Here is a 19,636-nt window from a genome sequence, read left to right on the forward strand (position 1 = left end):
ATTCTAGCCTGGAGTCAATTGCAATAACCTTGACAACAGGAACAATGAACGGCACATCATTTTCCTGAGGATGCATCGGTACACGGCAAGATCTCTGCCAAATCTCATCCCCTTGCCAAGGCTTCCAGGTGTTTCTTTGTGTTCGCACAGAGAACTAACATCATTTTTTCCTTCAGTTCAGAAGAGGTGGCCCAGAGTGTTTAAGCGACAGTAGTTGCAACATGTCAGAGTGGGAATTTATTATCTCAGCCCCAATAGGTCTTAATAAGCCTTACACAACTGTTTAGGCATTTATTCTATTAACGGCTGTTCATTCTGGTGGCTTCACCTGAATATTCATGATCTTCCTATCCCCAGAGCTTCAGCATAGCAGCTGTTTAAAACCTGCAGCAAATGTTCAAGAGAGTTCCACAAATATAAACACCCTCACAGCTGAATGTTCCAGCCCTGGCCTCACAGAGGCTAAGGCATGAAACATTTATGTGGAGTGGTTTCTGGAGGGCGGCATTTACAAAACTTAAATAATCTTTCCCCTTTGGGGAGCCCTCAACTCTGTTTGGAACATGACCACGAGGACAAAGGGTCCAGGAGGACACGAGTCCACGAAGATAAGTGCCTGCCTCCTTGCTTCCTCCTAGAAAGGGAGGTTCTGAATAAATTCTAACTGGAAGGGAGCTGGAGTGAGCTGGGGGTGGGCTGGGCAGATGCGCAACCTACTTCAGGGGAGAGGGCCAAGCCAATTCCTTGTGAAAGAATGAGGCGGTTTGTACAGGAAATATTTTTACTGTAAATATATCAAAAGAGAAAGCATTGGTGGTGGTTTTTCCAAAGGGATATAACCAGGAATGACAGGATTAAATTAGCAAGAGAACAATCTGACATGAAATTTTGTGAGATCTCCCTCTTGAGCATATGTTTCCTGCCTTTCAAGTCAGAATGCAAAGAAGAAAAAGTTCAGGCCCATCTTGATGATTGGACAAATCTCCCCCTTGGGCAAGTCACTTAACCACTTTGTGCCTCGACGTCCTCATTTATAAACTAGAGGGGAGGGGGGATGTTGTGTCAAAGAAGATGACAAGGTGACGGCATTGTGTAAACCAATAATGTATTATAATTAATGTATTAGAAATAACGCATTCCCATTGTCTTTGACTTATCCAGAGAAGATTTTTAAGAATTGGTTTAAAAGCATAAAGCTAAAGATAAGTAAGCATGCTTTTCTAGCCTGTTTGTGGAAGTCCAAGCTCACCCTGACCAGTGACGACAGTAGAGGGAACAAGGATATGGGAATATAGTGAAAAGAAAATGAGTTGTGGAGTCAGATTAACCTGGATTCAAATCCCTGCATTACTGCTGCAATTTGGGCAAATAATGTAGCTTTTCTAAGCCCAGTTCCTTCATTTGTAATACATAAAAATACTTTACACGTTTGTCATAAGGTTTGAGACGTGTGCAATACCCAGCACAGTGGCTGGCACGACGTAGCAGCTCACCAGATGTGATTCCCTTCTCCCACCTCTGCTATGGGAGCATGGCTAGCCTGTCACCCCAGCAAACCCACCCCACAGCCCCCCCCCCATGGCAATGGTGATCTGGGAGCCCAGAGCTAGGTGGACAGACAGAATGGCATGGTCGCCAGCCAGTGACTTCTCCAGCCAGTAAACCACCTCTGCAGGTCAAGAATCTGGGCTCATTCCTCCCTGGGAACTCTATGGGCTGAAAAAGAAGGAGAGAGACAAAGCCTTTTTGTAACTTCCGAAGGAAGATGCCCACCCCCAGTCAAGGCCCCTCTGCTTGCGCCTCCCTAGAACGTACATGGGAAATACTTACATGTGTTGTCATCTGCTTTTTGTATCCATGTCCCTCAGTAGAGAACTGCTTCTCCACCTTTTGTAAATGCCATCTTTGGATTCACATTAAAAAAAAACAAAAAAAACAAAAAAACTCAAATCCCTTCATAGTATCTGGAATTCCAAAACAAAAGAAATACAATGACCAATATCCAGTCAGTGTGATGATAATATCAACATGTTTTTTTAAAGCTGTGCAAGCTTTCTTCCTAACACAGCTTCATATCCCAAGCTTGAAAAACATCATAATATAAATGAGAATGAGAGATCAAACATGGTAAAAATGAATTAATATAAGCAGATGTCAAATGTTATAATAGACAAGTGGAGTGCATCCCTGGGAGCATTGAGGAAGAGGGAGTCTGCCGAGAGAACTGGGGGAAGAGCTGCAGAGAGAAGGGCACGATTTGAGTAGACATTTTCTGAATGGAAAAGCTGAAACAGTCATTCCAAGGACAGACAACTGCATGGACAAAGTTCTTAAGGGAAAGAAAAGGCTGATGTGATAATGAAATGACAAAAAGCTCCTCATGGCTGAAGTGGTTGAGCAGAGAGCACTGTTGGAGACAGTTCCAGAACTTTGTGCTGGGCTGAGAAGTTGGACTATATCCTATAGGAAGTGGTGGAATAATATCATCAGGACTCTATTTTAGAAGAAAAATGTGTGCATGTGTATAACGTTTAAAAATTGAGTTAGGGAAGACCAGAAATGGAGAGATCCTGTGCTACTGATCTCACCCTGCCAATTACCCCACGAGGTAGCTATTGTTTCAATTTCCCTATAACAGTAAGGAAACTGGGGCTGGAAGCAGCTCATGACTTGCTCTTTAGCTGGTAAGTGGCAGAGTTTAGACTCAAACATAGGCCTTCTGATTTCAAGTCTAGGCCTCTTTTTACTTCTCACAACTCATTAGCTACTACAACCACAAAATGCAGACCCTGAGTTGCTTTCAGGAGTTCTGAACTTCTTTACGCTATGGACCCATTTAACAGTCTGGTGAATCATGAACCTCTTCTCAGAGTAGTTTTTAAATACATAAAAGAAAGTCCATTGGGCTACTGAAATTACTAAGTATGTTGTGATCAAATATGCACACATTATCAAATATATCACTATCAAATCTATGTATCAAAAGATTTCAAATATTGAGCCATGGCAAGACAAGTGCTTCTGTATTCATGCATCAAAAAGCAAGCTCTATTAGAGGGACTAATATGTACCAGAATTTTAAGATAGTGGAAAATGCAAATAATGTTTCAGGACATCTTCAACAACTTTAACAACTTCACTAGATATCTGTGATTTCTAGTGAAGACAAAGTCATGGCTTTTGCTTATACTACTGTGACTTGCTGTATATCATAATTAGGAGACATGGCAAATTTCTGTTAGAGATTAGTGAACATAAAGGTGTAATTGTTTTTCTCACCCAGATTCACATATCCCTCAATAGTATCCATGAACCCTGGTTAAAAACCTCAGGAAATATTTCAAATTTGAGACTACCTATAAAGTAATTTCTAAAATATTTAGGATGGGATCCTTCTTTTTTCCCAAATGAACCAAGAAGCAGAAAATAGTTCAAAGCAGAAGAACTCTGGCTGAAGCTGTGTAGGATGGACTCAAGTCTCCTCATTGTGCCTCTTAGACCCACAAACCCCCAATGGAGCCAACCCATAAGACATCTCCTTCACAGAAAATACTTTGTTATGATTTCCCAGCACTGTTGGCAGTGCTCAGCTTTCTCAAGGCAAGGGTCTAGAAAGTTTTCTGGCAATAACAGCTCTTTCCTGAAAAGACACTGCCATTCTACTCTCAGGAAAGCTTGCCTTAGGGGCAAGTTTCTGAACAACCGGGGATCTTCAGGAATATGCCAGGGGTAGCATTGTTCATACACAGGCCTGCTTCCAGTGAACAGTAACGGTTTCGAGCTAATAAGGAAATAATCCATTTTCAGCAGATGAAAGAAGAGGGATCAGAAAGGAAACTTGAGCTGAGGGTAATAACGGTGCCAAAAACTTATAATGGAAACTATCTGAAGAATCCAAGACCCTTTGTTAGATATGAATGATTTCTTTTTTCTGGTGAGAAGTGTACGGAGAACTTGAGAAGAAGGGCCTGAGTGGATTTTATGAAAAAAACCTCTGTCTGGGGAAGAAGGGCTTGGGGTTAGGTTGCAGCTCCACTGTATCCTTCAGTTACGTAACAGGGAGGGCGTTGAAAGATGTTCAAACCACCACAATATGATGTGCTCTGTCTTTGAACTCTTTCTCCCAGATTTTAACTGTAAGTTCATACATGTTTCCCTGAAATCCCTCTAGCTAGGTGTGCAATATACAGCAGAGACAGAAACAAATTTAATTAACAAAGAGTTCTTAACATGGCACACACCTGGAGTTCCCTGCTCTGAGTGCCAGCATCTGTACTGTAATAATCAACAAGAATCCACCGAATCAAGATGCCTATATATAACAATACTTTAAAGTTCTTAAAGGCAGGATTTTTTAAAGCATTAAATGGATTTCTTTGAAAATGTCTAACCCTGTTCTTAAATACAAACTAGAACCTGTGGCCTTTACTATCAAAATACAAAGAACTATAAAAGGTACAGAGTGGGCTGTCATATCAGTTTATAGTTCCTTTTATTCATTCATTTCATCTGATTATTCAAAAAATATTTATTGAATGGCTTTGATGGTCAATGGGCTGAACGAGGTGCCAGAGAAACACTGCAGAACAAGACCTGGTCCTTGTTCTCATAGAAGACATAGAGAGCAGACAGGCATTACACCAGTAATTAATCCGTTCTTCCTCATTGTCAGCCTTCAGTATGACTAAAAATCATCCAGGAAGCTTGTTTAAACTACGTGTTCCAAAATCATCAGACCTGAAGTGGGGCTGAGGAATTAGCATTTTTAATGAGCTCCGCGGTGAGTCCAATGCGGGTTGGTGGAAGAATCGTGCAACTACTGAGACTACGGAACAGTCTCTCTGTGCTTCCTGTGGCCCCCGAGTCTCCTGTCCTAAGCTTTCCACACAGGAATGCTCATTTCTTGCTTCACAACCCTTAGTCTTTGCCTGCACACTTTCTTAGAGCTCAGTCTTTAAACACTAGGTCCCAGGCATTAAATAATTTATTTCTGGGGAAAACTCTGATTCTCACCAATATACTCTAAAAACACCTTCAGCATTTTCCCATAGCTCCCTGTTCCCTAACCTGAACCCCCTGCCATGCCACTTTTTCAGAGAGCTGTATTATTTCTCCATCCTGTGAGCTTCAGCAGTGGGAGAAGTTTCACACCCCTTTGGACAGGGAGAGTCCCTTTCTGCTTGCAAGGTGCTTGAGCTTTTCCAACAGGAAACCATTGACTAGTCCATCCCACCTGGTATTTTCAAAGGGCATGACTGTTTCACCTCTTTATGCCTCCTATAACAACACATATGTGCTCACTCACACATCCATATGCATGTAAGTGGGTCTGCATAGAAAACTATCTAAATAAAACTGGTCATTTTATTTATTTTATTTTTTATTTTTTTTGAGACAAAGTCTCGCTCTGTTGCCCAGGCTGGAGTGCTATGGCACAATCTCGGCTCACTGCAACCTCTGCCTCCCAGGTTCAAGTGATTCTCCTGCCTCAGCCTCCCAAGTAGCTGGGACTACAGGCATGTATCACCACACCCCGTTAATTTTTTGTATTTTTAGTAGACACGGGCTTTCACCAAGTTGGCCGGGCTGGTCTCGAACTCCTGACCTCGTGATTTGCCCGCCTCAGCCTCCCAAAGTGCTGGGATTACAGGCGTGAGCCACCACACCCAGCCGATCTGTCATTTTCTTAATGTTATCAAAATATATTAATTTTCAGATTCTCATGTACAAACCACATACAGACAGCAGTCCTGCGAAAATGTGACTCTTCTCAATTCTATTTTCATAAAGTTACCACAAAGGAAAGAACCCCAGTCTCTAAGTACAAGGGCCCTTTCTCTTCCTGTAGATAACAGAGCTAAGACCATGCCTCGACATGACCCCATGCCTGGACCTCACTGACTCAGCCCATGACTCCAACAAATTAAGGCAAGACCAGATTTTATCTCCCTCCCAAGCACAAATTGTTGCTGCTTAATAATCCCTGAACCAATTAACTATATCCCAGTAGATTCTAATACTTGTGAAAGTCAGTCCCTACATTTGCTATTTCTTCTTAATATGGTAATACCATACCATTAAAAAATTAGGTGCTTAGGGGTGAGCTGAATTTGTGAAAAATGTGAATTATAAATTATATCTTTTCAGAGAAATTTTGATAAAATACAACTAAATTAAGTATTATCTAGCAGAAGGCATGCTGCCCTAGCCCTGCTTTAATGAGTAGATGAGAATAATTTGTAATTCACAGACAAAGGTTGCTGAATTGCTTTTTAAACGTTCCTAGTATAGGGCACACATGCTTCCAAAGGACACATCACAGGAGTTAACCGAAGCTGACTCTGTAAATACTCAATAGGGATAGTATAACAGATTTAAGCACTGGATAACTGTTTGAAGTCTGTATCAGCCCAAAACTTCCATGATTATGTGACAAACTCAATTTAACATATCTTTTTTTAAATTTGATAAAATTATTTTGAGTTATTATGAAGTTTAAAGTTGTAACACCCAAATTGAAAGATTTTGCTGAACCCAGTTACTCTGTTTTCTGATTTTTGTAGGAAAGTTGATAGTTGGTGTCCTGCCAAGAGCATCATGTTCCATGATATCTAACTGAAAAAAAGGAGAAAACTTTACTTCAGAAACGAAGAGTAGCACAATAATAAAATTAGCAACTGACATTTATGTCATCGTGTACAATTTACTTCCAAATGCTATATCTTTTTTAAATTCACAGTTATTACATATAGTAAGTAAAGCGATATTATTAATAATTCCATGTGAAAGTCAAAGAATCCAAGAATCTGTAAGCTCTTTCAGGATCGCAGTTCAGGTCTGACTCCAGAGTCTACCTGATGTATAATAGAAGCTCAATATGTATTAGTTTAATAAATAAACAAATTGATTAATTAATTAATTAAATCAATTAAGGATATCCTATTTAGTTAAAAGAGAGCACTACTAGGCAAGGCAAAATACTCATTTCAACACTAAACATCTCTCAGGTGCTTAGGAGCACAGCAATCTTCTCATAATACGTAGCCCAGACTGGCCACACAATTTGCATGGCCTAATGTAAACTGAACACATAAGGTCCCTTATGCAAAAATCATTAAGAAATTCAGGAAAGTGACAACAGAGTGTTCAGGCACAGGGTCCTTCAACGAGCAGGGAGCCCTGATGACTGCACAGTTTGTCCATGAAGCCTGCTCTGCACGGAACATTTAAAGCTTAGAGCACTAGCTCCTCGAAGCAATGATACCACCCCGTGGATAGCATTTTTCATATTTGGGAGGTGGGCAGGCTCTTGGTTGGTACAAGGAGGCCCTGCTGATTCAGAGTAAGCAGGAGCCAAGGATTCCAGAGATCTTCAATGCAGGAACAGTTCTGAACTGTGAAGAATCTTCCTGCTGCCCAGAGAGCTTTGGAATGTTCCACCAGATATTCACAAGGCTGAAAAGCCTGCTTTTAATTATCTAAGTTTAAAATCTACCTTTGCTTTACATATCTTAAGTTTCCCAGGAATGTGACTACTGTGTCAATTCTGGAAAGGCTGTGTGCTGCTTGTTTAGAACTTTAATGACATCAGTACTTCTCGTGACATATGAGGCACCAATGCAACCCACCTGCATCACTCTGCATTTATAGCTGTCACATCATTCAGAGTGATTCAGCATGGTAGTGCAAGGCTCTGACTCCATCATATCTTCTGGTACTAGCCATACTTTTACATACAGGAATATGTATTATTTTATCATAAATTGTTTTCCTTTTATTTCCCCTTTAAATTACAGTTAGAACACTTTTTCCTAATTGGATAAAGGTAGATTGTAATATTGAATAGTTTCATTTCATGTTGGCAAAAGGCAATTTCAAAATAGTTATTATATAAAGTGACTTAGGGCATGAAAGAGTTGAGAACCATAGGTTTACAGGCGTAAGATTACAAAATGTTTGAGCTGGAAAGAATTTGGGGATTATCTAATTCACTGACAGATAAGGAAATTGAGGCTGGAACCCAGCAATTATTGGCAATGCCAGGACTTGAAACCATGCTGTTTTCCAGGACTATAAAAAATAATTCATTCATTCTTTCTTTCTTTCTTTCTTACTGTCCTTCCTTCCTTCTTTCTTTTCAATAAGCACAACTGAGCTCCTCCAGGTCAGGAATTGAGGTGGTCCCAATAATGCAGAGATGACTAAGACATAGCCCCAGTCTTTAAGGAGGCCACAGACTGTCTGGAAAATGGAACAAAGCCTGAATATGGCACAACATGCCTTAGAGTAAACCATGTTCAGAACACTACAAGGAGCAAGCAACTGATCCTTTTTCTGGGAGTTGCAAAAGTTTTCCCAGCAAAAGTGAAATTTGAATATTGAGGTGGGATAAAGGCCTGGCCCAGTAGAAACAGGGTCACCCTCTGGCTGGGCGTGGTGGCTCATGCCTGTAATCCCAGCACTTTGGGAGGCCGAGGCAGGCGGATCATGAGGTCAAGAGATAGAGACCATCCTGGCCAACACGGTGAAACCCCGTCTCCACTAAAAATGCAAAAAAATTAGCCAGGTGCGGTGGCACGCGCCTGTGGTGCCAGCTACTCGAGAGGCTGAGGCAGAAGAATCGCTTGAACACAGGGGGCAGAGATTGCAGTCAGCCGAGATTGCGCCACTGCACTCCAGCCTGGTGACAGAGCAAGATTCTGTTTCAAAAAAAAAAAGAAAAAGAAACAGGGTCATCCTCATTCTAAGCAGTTGCCCTGCCCAAGTGTGCAAAGGCACAATGGCCAAAATGAGACCATCTGTAATCAGGTATTGACTGCCCACAGCCCAGAGAGTTGGAACCCTTACCGTAAGAGTACAAACAGAAGCACAGGGTTGTCATTATCTTACCCAACACAGCCCTGAGACCAAGCAGAGAGCAGGACTGTTTCAGAACACTTGGGACTCCATGAGGTTGACAGGGAGGAGGGAAATGAAAGGGAAAGTCTCCAGGCAGCTCCCTGGGTTACAAGGGCCTGATAAGCCCTTGGATTGCTGTAGGCAGTGGCCAGAATGCAAGCTAAAAAAATAGCTTGTTGATTGCTAAAGTGATTAAGTGGATCGCCTTATTGATTCTCACCTAGCTTGGAACAGACCTCGATAACCAACATCAAGTGCTTTAATAAGAGCAAAGGAAAGATTTACTGGATGTGAGTGCTTTTCATTAGCGAGGACTGAGGGGAAATAAAACATGCTGACCCACCAGTGAGGGGCCACGGCATGGCTTCCAGCCTGGTGACTGCCAACCAGACAGGAAAGTGAGTAAGAGGAAGTCAAATGAGACAGCCCCTGGGCCTGAGCTTATCAAAGCATTCGAAAAGAATTTCCACAGATTGCTAGATTGTCTGCTTCCCTTCTCTTCCTCTCCACACTGCAGACCTCACCACCCAGGAAGCTAGGATACAGTCAGAGTGGCTGCTGCTTACTGCACCCAAAACCAGGCACCAGCTTGGCCTTTTGGTAGGGATTACCTCTAATCTTCACCTCACCCTACAAGGAGTGTATACTTTTCTCCACATTACAAAGAAAGAAACAAACACTAAAGAAGACACTCAAACAGTGGCACCAGGATTAGAACCCAGATCTTGGTTGGGTCTGGTGACTCATGCCTGTAATCCCAGCAGTTTGGGAGGCTGAGGTGGGAGGACCACTTGAGTCCAGAAGGGCAAGACCAGCCTGGGCAACATGGCAAAATCCTGTCTCTACAAAAAACACAAAAAAGAAAAAAAAAATTAGCTAGGCATGGCGACATGCACCTGTAGTCCTAGCTGCTCAGGAGGGTGACGTGGGAGGATTGCTTCAGTCCAAGAGCTCAAGGCTTCAGGGAGCCTTGGTTGCACCCCAGCCTGGGTGACACATTGAAACCCTGTAATAAAATGAATTTTTTTAAAAAAAAGAATCCAGATATCTCTGGCACCAAGGCCTATGATTACAATTTTTCTGCTGGCATTTATTTTTCCTCTCAAGGCTTTGAGTTGAATCCACTCTATCCTGCATAAACTGGCCAAATTTTGATTTTTAATCAGTAATTGCTGTGTGTCAGGTGCCACTCAAGTATTATACCATTTGATCTTCACAACCAGCTTAGGAGTCGGCCCTGTGATTATTATCCCCATTATTAACTGAGGCTTGGAGAGTGAACTTGCCCCAGGGTTCTTCAGTTAATATGAAGCAAAATGCGACCCTGAACACAAAATTGTCAGAGTCCAGGTTCTAATCTCTAATCAACTACGTCTTAAAGAAAGTATAAATGAAAGATATAGATGGCAAGCTAAGAAGACACAGAAGAATACAGAGACTCCATCCATTCATTCAAATAGTCAACAAGAATCTATTAAGGTCTTACTGTACCACAAGCATTTTTCTTTAACCCTGAGGATAGAGTGATAATCAAAAAAAGGCTGTCATGGGACTAATTTCTTTTGGAGACAGCAGATAATAAATGAGGAACATATAAATAAGAAGAGTCTTGCAAGAGATAAGTACAATGAAGAAAATAAACCAGGGCAAAATGGGTGAGTCTGCTTTATGTTGGGTGGTCAGATAGGTTTCACCCAAGAAAGTTGCCTGTAAGCAGAGGCTTCAAGGACAAGAAGGTTCTAACCTTGCAAAGATTTGGCTGAAACACCTTTTAGGCAGGAGAAACAGCAAGTGCCAGGGTTGTAAGGCAGGGATGGACTTAATACCTCCACAGAAGAGGAGGAGACTGCAGTGATGAATGAGGGAATGGTGGAAGAGGAGGTCTGAAAGGAGGGGTAGCAAGGCCCCGGGGGCCTGGCAGGCCATCACAAGAAATTGGGTTTCATTCTAATTAAGAGAGGAAGCCATGGAAGCATTTTAAGTGTTTTCAATGATTTGCATTTTAAAAACATAATTTTGACTGCCATTTGGAGGGGACAAGAGGATGCAGGGAGACAAGAGAGGAGGCCACTGCAGGACGTCAGATGGAGCAATAATGTTGGCTCAGATCAGGTATAAGTGAGCAACATGAAGAAGGGGCCACATCCTGACTGTAATTGGGGAAATTGCTGCCCTCACTTGCCACTTTGCACTTTTGGAAGTGGACAGGAGCTGCTGCCTTTCTGATACCCCCACATGGTGCCCCCTGCCAGCCGCTTTCATTATGTCTTGACCGGCTTCTGCCAAGTCAGACTACAAAAACTTGACTGAAATAACAGAATGCAATGCCGTCATCTCCTCTGTGCACACCAGGAGAGGGTTTTATAAAGTTTCACAAACAACAATGCCTGCTAGGAAGGCTGACAGCTCCCCTGACCACTGCCCTGGATGACCCAGACAGAAGAGAGAAAACACTGGCAGAGAGCTCCCTGCTCTTTTAAACAGCCCCAGGGGTGGTTTGCCCTGTTCACTGTGGTCAAAGTAGCATTTCTACTTCAGAAGAAATAGAAAATGAGGTGAACTAGAAGAAAACTGAGGTCACAATGAGATACCACCTCATATATTTAAAGGCAACTGAGAAACACTGGGTTTCTTCCTGGTGTGTCTGTGAAAATGTGAGAAAGGTCTGGCTATCACCAACTTGTTTAAATCAGGGGAAATTCATCAGAAGGATAATGAAGAATTTGACAGGGAAGCGTTCCTTTGTGTCATGTTCTCAGGAGGGAAGACAGCCGGTGGCACGCAATTGTCTGCAGGTCTGACTCGGGGAGACAGAAGGTTGGAAATAAGGTGAACTGTCAGGAGAAAAAAAAATTGAGAGAACCTTAGAGAAGATGAGCCTTGTACATAATTGATCTGACAGAGCACTGCCCACCCCATCACTACAGCTGAAATACAGTCACTCTCCCATGTGGGAATGCACTTGCGTTTAAGGGCACCAGATGCCATCTATTAAGGAAAGTGTTTAAGCAGGAAAGATAACATGTCTGTCTGTCAGTGTGAGCTAGTGATTCTGGGGACTCAAACACCATGTCAGAGTCTCAGGATTTAAAAAAAAAAAAGGCTACGTCTTTCCTAAATAAAAGGGAATTTTATTCATCAAATGAATGAAGGAAAGGAGTGATGGCTTATGACAACCTCCCCTCCTAACATTTGGTTTGTTAGTTGCACTCAGGGAAAAAATGCTGTCCACTCTGGAGAACTTCATAAAAAGTGGTTCTAGAATTACTCTCAGCTATTTGAGTTTGCTACTTCCAAAGGGTAGGGTAAAAGATGTACGTTGTTTCGTCAACTAATAGTTATTTAGTATTCATCATTCTGCTAGGAACAATATTAAACAACATAGGCACACCATCCCTGCCCTCATGAACTTAACAATTCAGTCAGCTTTCAGGCCTTTTTAGATATTTAGGCATATGTGTTAGTCTTTTCTCACACTGCTATAAAGGACTGCCCAAGATTGGGTAATTTGCAAAGAAAAACATTTAAATGACTCACAGTTCCACATGGCTGGGGAGGCCTCAGGAAACTTACAATCATGGCAGAAGGGGAAGAAAACACATCCTTCTTTACATGATGGCAGGAAGGAGAAGTGACATACAAAAGGGGGAAAGGTCCTTTATAAAACCATCAGAACTCATGAGGACTCACTCACAATCACAAGAACAGCAGTGCGGGGGTAACCACCCCATAATTCAATTACCTCCCACTGGGTCCCTCCCATGACACATGGGGATTATGAGAACTACAACTCAAGATGAGATTTGGGTGGGAACACAGCCATGTCATATCATTTCTTTCCAGTCCCTCCCAAATCTTATGTCCTCCCATCATTTCAAAACATAATGATGCCTTCCCAACAGTCCCTCAGAGTCTTAACTCATACCAGCATTAACCCAAAAGTTCAAGTCCAAAGTCTTATCTGAGACAAGGCAAGTCCTTCCACCTATGAACCTGTAAAATCAAAAGCAAGTTAATTACTTCCTACATACAATGAGGTACAGGCATTGGGAAAATATGCCTGTTCCAAATGGGAGAAATTGGCCAAAATGAAGGGATACAGGCCCCATGCAAGTCCAAAATCCAGCAGGGCCATCAAATCTTAAAGCTCCAAAATGGTCTCCTTTGACTCCATGTCTCACATCGAGGTCACACTGATGCAAGAGGTGGGCTCGCATGTTCTTGGGCAACTCTGCCCTTGTGGCTTTTCAGGGTACAGCCCCCCTCCCAGCTTCCTTCATGGGCTGGCAGTGAATGTCTTAAGCTTTTCCAGGTGCATGGTACAAGCTGTTGGTGAATCTACCATTCTGGGGTCTGTAGGACAGTGGCCCTCTTCTCACAGCTCCACTAGGAAGTGCCCCAGTAGGGACTCTATGTGGAGGCTCCAACCCCACATTTCCCTTCCACACTGCCCTGGCAGAGGTTCTCCATGAGGGCTCCGTCCCTGCAGCAAACTTCTGCCTGGACAACAAGGTGTTTCCATACATCCTCTGAATTCTAGGGAGTAGTTCCCAAACCTCAATTCTTGACTTCAGTGCACCCACAGGCTCAACACCACATGGAAACTGCTGAGGTTAGAAGCTTGCACCCTCTGAAGTCACAGCCCCCAATGTACCTTGACCCCTTTTAGCCATGGCTGGGATGCATAGCATCAAGTCCCAAGACCACACAAAGCAGCAAGTCCCTGGGCTTGACCCACAAAACCATTGTTTTCTCCTAGGCCTCCTGGTCTGTGATGGGAGGGACTGTTTTGAAGGTCTCTGACATGTCCTAGAAACATTTTCCCCATTTTCTTGGCAATTAACATTTGGCTCCTTATTACCTATGCAAATTTTTGCAACCGGCTTTAATTTCTACTCAGAAAATCTTTTCTATCACATTGTCGGCCTGCAAATTTTCCAAACTTTTATGTTCTACTTCCCTTTTAAATATAAGTTCAATTTCCAAAGAATATATTTGTGAATACATAAAACTGAATGCTTTTAACAGCACCCATGTCACACCATTTATTTATGTATTTATTTGATTTATTTTATTTTTTGACTCTTACTCTGTCACCCAGGCTGGAGTACAGTGGCATGATCTCGGCTCACTGCAGCCTCTCCCTCCCAGGTTCAAGCCATTCTCCTGCCTCAGCCTACTGAGTAGCTAGGATTACAGATATGCACCACCACACCCAGATAATTTTTATATTTTTAGTAGAGACAGGGTTTCACTATGCTGGCCAGGCTGGTCTCAGAACTCCTGACCTCAAGTAATCTGCCTGCCTTGACCCCCCGCAAAGTACTAGGATTATAGGCATGAGCCACCATCCCCAGCCCCAAATCACCTCTTGAACACCTTGCTTAGGGTTAGGGTTCTTTCACCAGATACCTTAAATTTTCTCTCTCAGATTCAATGTTTTACAGCTCTCTAGGGCAGAGGCAAAATGCCACCAGTCTCTTTGCTATAGGATAGCAAGAATCACTTTTGTTCAAGTTCCCAATAAGTTCCTCATCTCCTTCTGAGACCACCTCAACCTGGACTTCATTGTCCATATCACTATCAGCATTTTGGTCAAAGGCATTCAACAAGTCTTTAGGAAGTTCCAAGCTTTCCCACATCTTCCTGTCTTCTTCTGAGTCCTCCAGATGGTTCCACCATCTGCCTGTTAACCAATTCTAAAGTCACCTCCACATTTTCAAGTATCTTACAGCAACACCCTATACCCAGTATCAATATACTGTATTAGTCCATTCTCAGGCTGCTATAGAGGACTACCTGAGACTGGGTAATTCATAAATGAAAGAGGTTTAATCAACTCACAGTTCTGCATGACTGGGCAGGCCTCAAGAAACTTACAATCATGGTGAGAGGAGAAGCAAACACATCTTCTTCACGGGATGGCAGGAAGGGGAAGTGTAGAGCAAAATGGGGAAAAGCCCCTTATAAAACCACTAGATCTCATGAGAACTCACTCACTACCACGAGAACAGCAGCATGTGGCTAACCACCCCCAAGATTCAATCACATCTCACTGGGTCCCTCCCACAACCTCCATGTGGGTATAATGGGAACTACAATTCAAGATGAGATTTGGGTAGGGACACAGCAAACCACATCAGCATATCTGTGACAAAGGATTAAATTCCATTTAATTCAGCAAGCCTGCATTGGGCCCTTATTCTAAGTAATAAAAGGACAACAATGATTAAGAATCATTCATCCAACTTATATTAATAAAACAACATGTGTGACTATGTTTTGAGAGACACATAGTTGATTTTGATCTAGATAACTCTCTCAAGGAAGCTGCAGTGTGGTAGGAATGATAAGATGTGCGTATCGATAAGTAACATGAATGATAGAAAATGATAAATTTTTTTATTTTTATTTTTAGTTTATTTATTGTACTTTAGATTCTGGGGTATATGTGCAGATCATGCAAGATTGTTGCATAGGTACATTCATATCAAAGTGGTTTGTTGACACCATCCCCCCATCACTGATACCTGACATTTCTCCCCATGTTATCTCTCCCTCAACCTCCCTCCCACTATTCCTCCCATAGCCCCCCTTAACAGACCCCAGTGTGTGATGCTCCCCTATTTGTGTCCAAGTGTTCTCATTGTTCAACTCCTACCCATGAGTAAGAACATGTGGTGTTTGATTTTCTGTTCTTGTGTCAGTTTGCTGAGAATGATGTTTTCCAGGTTCATCCATGTCCCTACAAAGGACACAGACTGATCATTTTTTATGGCTGCATAGTATCCCATGGTGTATATGTGCCACATTTTCCCTGTCCAGTCTATCACTGATGGGCATTTGGGTTGGTTCCAGGTCTTTGCTATTGTAAACAGTGCAATGAACATGCATGTGCATGTGTCTTTATAATAGAATGACTTATAGTCCTTTGGGTATATACCCAGTAATGGAATTGCTGGGTCAAATGGAATTTCTATTTCTAGATCCTTTTTTAAAAAGAGAAGTACAGGTAGTGAAATTTAACAGGAAGGATGCAAGGATGACCAATTCCAGGAGACGGGCCAAATCTATTCTCTGCCTCAATTTCTCAAAGCATTCATTCAGTCACTCAATAAATACAACTTGAATCATTGCCCTATTCCAGATACTGTTAGAGTCAGGGATGAAAAGTAGACTAGAAAAGAGATAGGTGACAATTCCCTGGGATTAATACATTAATATAGGTATGTATGAGATACAGAGGGAACTTCCCAGACTGCCTGGGTTGAGGGTCAGTTAGCAAAGGAAGGTTTTGTGAAGGAAATGATCCTTTGCTGAGTGTGGAAGAAAAGGGAACATCTCGGAGCAGATGGACGCCACAGCACTCTAGGCAGAAAGAATACAAAGATTCTGAAAGGGAGAGACAGGGTGCATGTGGGCAGAGGGTGGGGAATGAGGCAGGGGCAGAGGCACAGGGAGCCTCTGCCAGTCTTCTCAGGGAAATAAGAGGTGAGGTTGACAGACAAGGAGGGAAGGTTTGGGGAACTGAAAGGCAGGATAGGCTCTGGAAGGCTTCTCTGGGAAATGCAAGAAGATACTAATAAAGAACAAATAAAAGACATTTCCAAAGTGGAAACCACAGATTTTTTGTGGCATTAAAGGTAAATACACATTATAAGGTAAAATACTCCAACAGTGCTTAGTGCTCTGGTCATGAGAGTGGAGAGAACACATCATTGGACAGACAGCATGTGCGTGTGCAAGGGAAGGGGAGGGTGCCATAAAGAGTTCACATGTGAGTGTGTGGGGTCTGACCTGCATCATGGGCTGAGAGAAAGTGAGTCAAGGAATTAGAGCTGGAATGGCAGATAGTTTGCATCTCACACGTCAACTCCAGTTGATGGCATGTATGCTGAGAAGGATTCCAAAGCAACCTCTGGGCTTAATGGAAGAGTATGGCATGATCAGTCTGTGAGGTTCTCATGAGCTGGGAAGAGTGGCAGCAATCACACCAGGCATTTGCCATCTCTGGACCAGAGACCAGATGAGGCTGTGAGAGGAGAGGAGTAAGAGAGGTAGCAGGACAGGCAGCTGCGGCCAGAGAGCGAGGTGTTGGAAGGTGCGGTTTCCACAGCTGGATTTTCACTGGAGACATCAAGGCCTAGAACGTGGCCAGGGAAAAGTTTGGCTGGCTGAAGAACAAGGCACAATCTAGTGTTCAAGTGCCTTCATGCTGCTGCTCTTGCCTCACTGAAGCAATAAAGTGTCTTCAGAAGACATATGACCTAAGGGAATGGTGGATGGTTGAAGCACTTGGCTGTTCTAATATAAATAGAAGAAGAAATGGGAAGCTCTCATTTCTCCACCATCATCAGGCTCTGTTCTCAAGAAGCCAGAGAAACTTGTGGCATGCTGCCTATGCAGGCCTCCTCCAGACCCATGGCTCAGACAGACCCACCTGAACTCTGGCAGAGAAACCAGCCCCTTCAGCGGGGCAGGCAGGATGCAAGCCAACAGCCCCTCCTCCAGTTAGCCAATCCCATTACTTCTTTCTTTTTCAGCTTTGTAAGAACACTTAACATGAGGGCCACCTTCTTAGCAAAATTTTAAGTGCACAATACAGTATGATTGACCATAGGTAAAGTGTTGTACAGCAGATCTCTACAACTCATTCATCTTGCTTAACTAAAAACGCATGCCCATTGATTCACAACTGCGCATTTCCCACTTCACCTAGCTCCTGGCAACCACCATTCCACTCTGATGCTATGAATTTGGTAATTTTAGATACCTCACATAAGTGGAATCATGCAGTTTTGTCTTTCTCTGACTGGTTTATTTCATTTAGTATAATGTCCTCAAGATTAATCCATGTTGTCACATATTTTAGAGTTTCTATTTTAAGGCTAAGTAATAATCTGGTGTGTGTGTGTGTGTGCGCGCGCACGCGCGTTTGCCACATTTTCTTTATCCATTCATCTGTTGTTGGAGACTTTGTTTCTACATCTCGGCTATTGTGAATAGTGCTGCAGTGAACATGGGTGTGCTAATATCTCTTCAAGATCCTCATTTCAGTTATTTTGGATAAATACCCTGTGGGATCGCTGGATCATATGGTAATTCTATTTTTAATTCTTTGAGGAACCTCCGTACTGTTTTCCATAGCAGCTGCACCATTTGGCATTCCCACCAACAGCGCGCAGGGTTCCAATTTTCCCACATCCTTGCCTGAATCTCTTTTTGGATTCCGGAGTGACAGTGTCTCAGGAGCTTGGCAGGGAAGGACCATCACCTCCTCATAATCCGTGCCACTCTGAAGGGCTGAGCACACAGTTCTCCTTGTTTCCCTGTTTGCCAGCTTGTCTCATGGATAAATGCAGAGAAGGAGTCAGGATTGGAGGGAAGGGTAAATTCACGGCCCTACAGAGCATGTCTAAAAGCATTTGTCAAAAAAAGAGTTAATGACTGCTTCTCTGCGGGAAGCCCTAAAGAAATGAGTGTTCTGAAGTGTAGAACATTCGCTTTTACGGTAGGTGGTGTTATTGTTACATGTTCATACAGACAGTGCTAATTAACAATCCTAAAGGCCACATCATTAAATTATTTCTCCGCTAAAAACCCTGTGATGTTTAACGTGTCCCAGCAATTCAATTATATTTAAAACACTAGCCTGAACGGCAGGCGCTGTTCTGTGGCTGACAAAGTGCAAGTTGCTCTTAAGAACAGGTGAAGCCTAACAAGGAAAGAACACCATCTGACAGACTGCCTCCCTGCTCCTCTCCCTAACAGAGACCCCAAGAATAAAAACAACAATTACCTTCAAGGAAAATTAAAGTAGGCCTTACCTTTGCCAGGCAGGCGATGGAGTATAGGCTCTGACAATTTTTCTGTGAAGAATCTGACAAGATTTTCTTAAAGATTTCACCCAAAATAAGAAAATCAGTGCCCTCAGCTCTATTTAAGGTCCGTTGCGTTTCACTGGGTTTTTTTCTCTGGATCCTACTGCCCATCCTTTTGTCATTTCTAACCCCTGCAAATTGCATTTTGGGTTTGAACTTGGGGCGACTTCATGGCTTTGGTCTGGGTTTTTCCTGGATGTGTATCACAGTCAGCAGAGAGCACTTTGAAGCGCACACAAAGCCTCTTTGTCTCCCACCCAGTCAAATATCTCAAGTACAGAGCGCAGTAAAAAAGGGCTTCGTTCCAGCTTAAACACACACACAAACACACACACACACACACACACACACACAGCTCTTGCCCTTCCCTGCCGCCCGCAACCACTGTGGTGAGACAGTCCCTGCACAGGCACAGGGCCCAGTGCAACTGGCCAAGTGGCCTCAGTCCTCTGGACAAGGCTTGGCAGGCAGCACCATGACAGAACCTCCTGCTTGGAAGGTGCTGGTGCCGAGGCTGCATCTGGGAGCAGCACATATGTGATTCCACTAGTTTTTACACAAAGAGGCAGACGATGCCAGTGGCTAGCTGGCCAGCTGGGCACTCATCTGCAAGCTTAGAAGCAGGAGTAGGGGAGCAACCCGCTGATCCTCTTGTCATGGTCTTTCCAAGTGCCAAGTCTCCACATAAACCATTTCCTCATCACTCTCCTCCCCAACACTATCCCAACAGCATCCCCTGAGGAGGCCCCCACTCAGTTCTATGAGGACAGGGGGCTTATGTGTCGCCTTAGCTCCATACCACCTAGCGGACTGCCTTACATGGAACACACTCTCAATAAAGGTTTCCTGGATGGAAA

At 43.1% G+C, this 19,636-nt stretch overlaps 1 long non-coding RNA gene across 1 annotated transcript; it reads right to left on the reverse strand.

Annotated features, from left to right (window-relative positions):
- Nucleotides 1–1,084: 1,084 nt before the first annotated feature.
- Nucleotides 1,085–19,109, reverse strand: LOC135273407 (uncharacterized). The gene is made up of 4 exons (XR_010341200.1): nucleotides 18,726–19,109; nucleotides 18,109–18,243; nucleotides 1,831–1,964; nucleotides 1,085–1,716 (listed from the first exon to the last, which is right to left on the reverse strand). It is a non-coding gene; the product is annotated as an uncharacterized LOC135273407 (long non-coding RNA).
- Nucleotides 19,110–19,636: the final 527 nt, after the last annotated feature.

The sequence above is a fragment of the Aotus nancymaae genome, unplaced genomic scaffold (assembly GCF_030222135.1).
Source record: "Aotus nancymaae isolate 86718 unplaced genomic scaffold, 86718_ANA_hifiasm-v0.15.2.pri h1tg000007l, whole genome shotgun sequence".
Classification (NCBI taxonomy): domain Eukaryota; kingdom Metazoa; phylum Chordata; class Mammalia; order Primates; family Aotidae; genus Aotus; species Aotus nancymaae.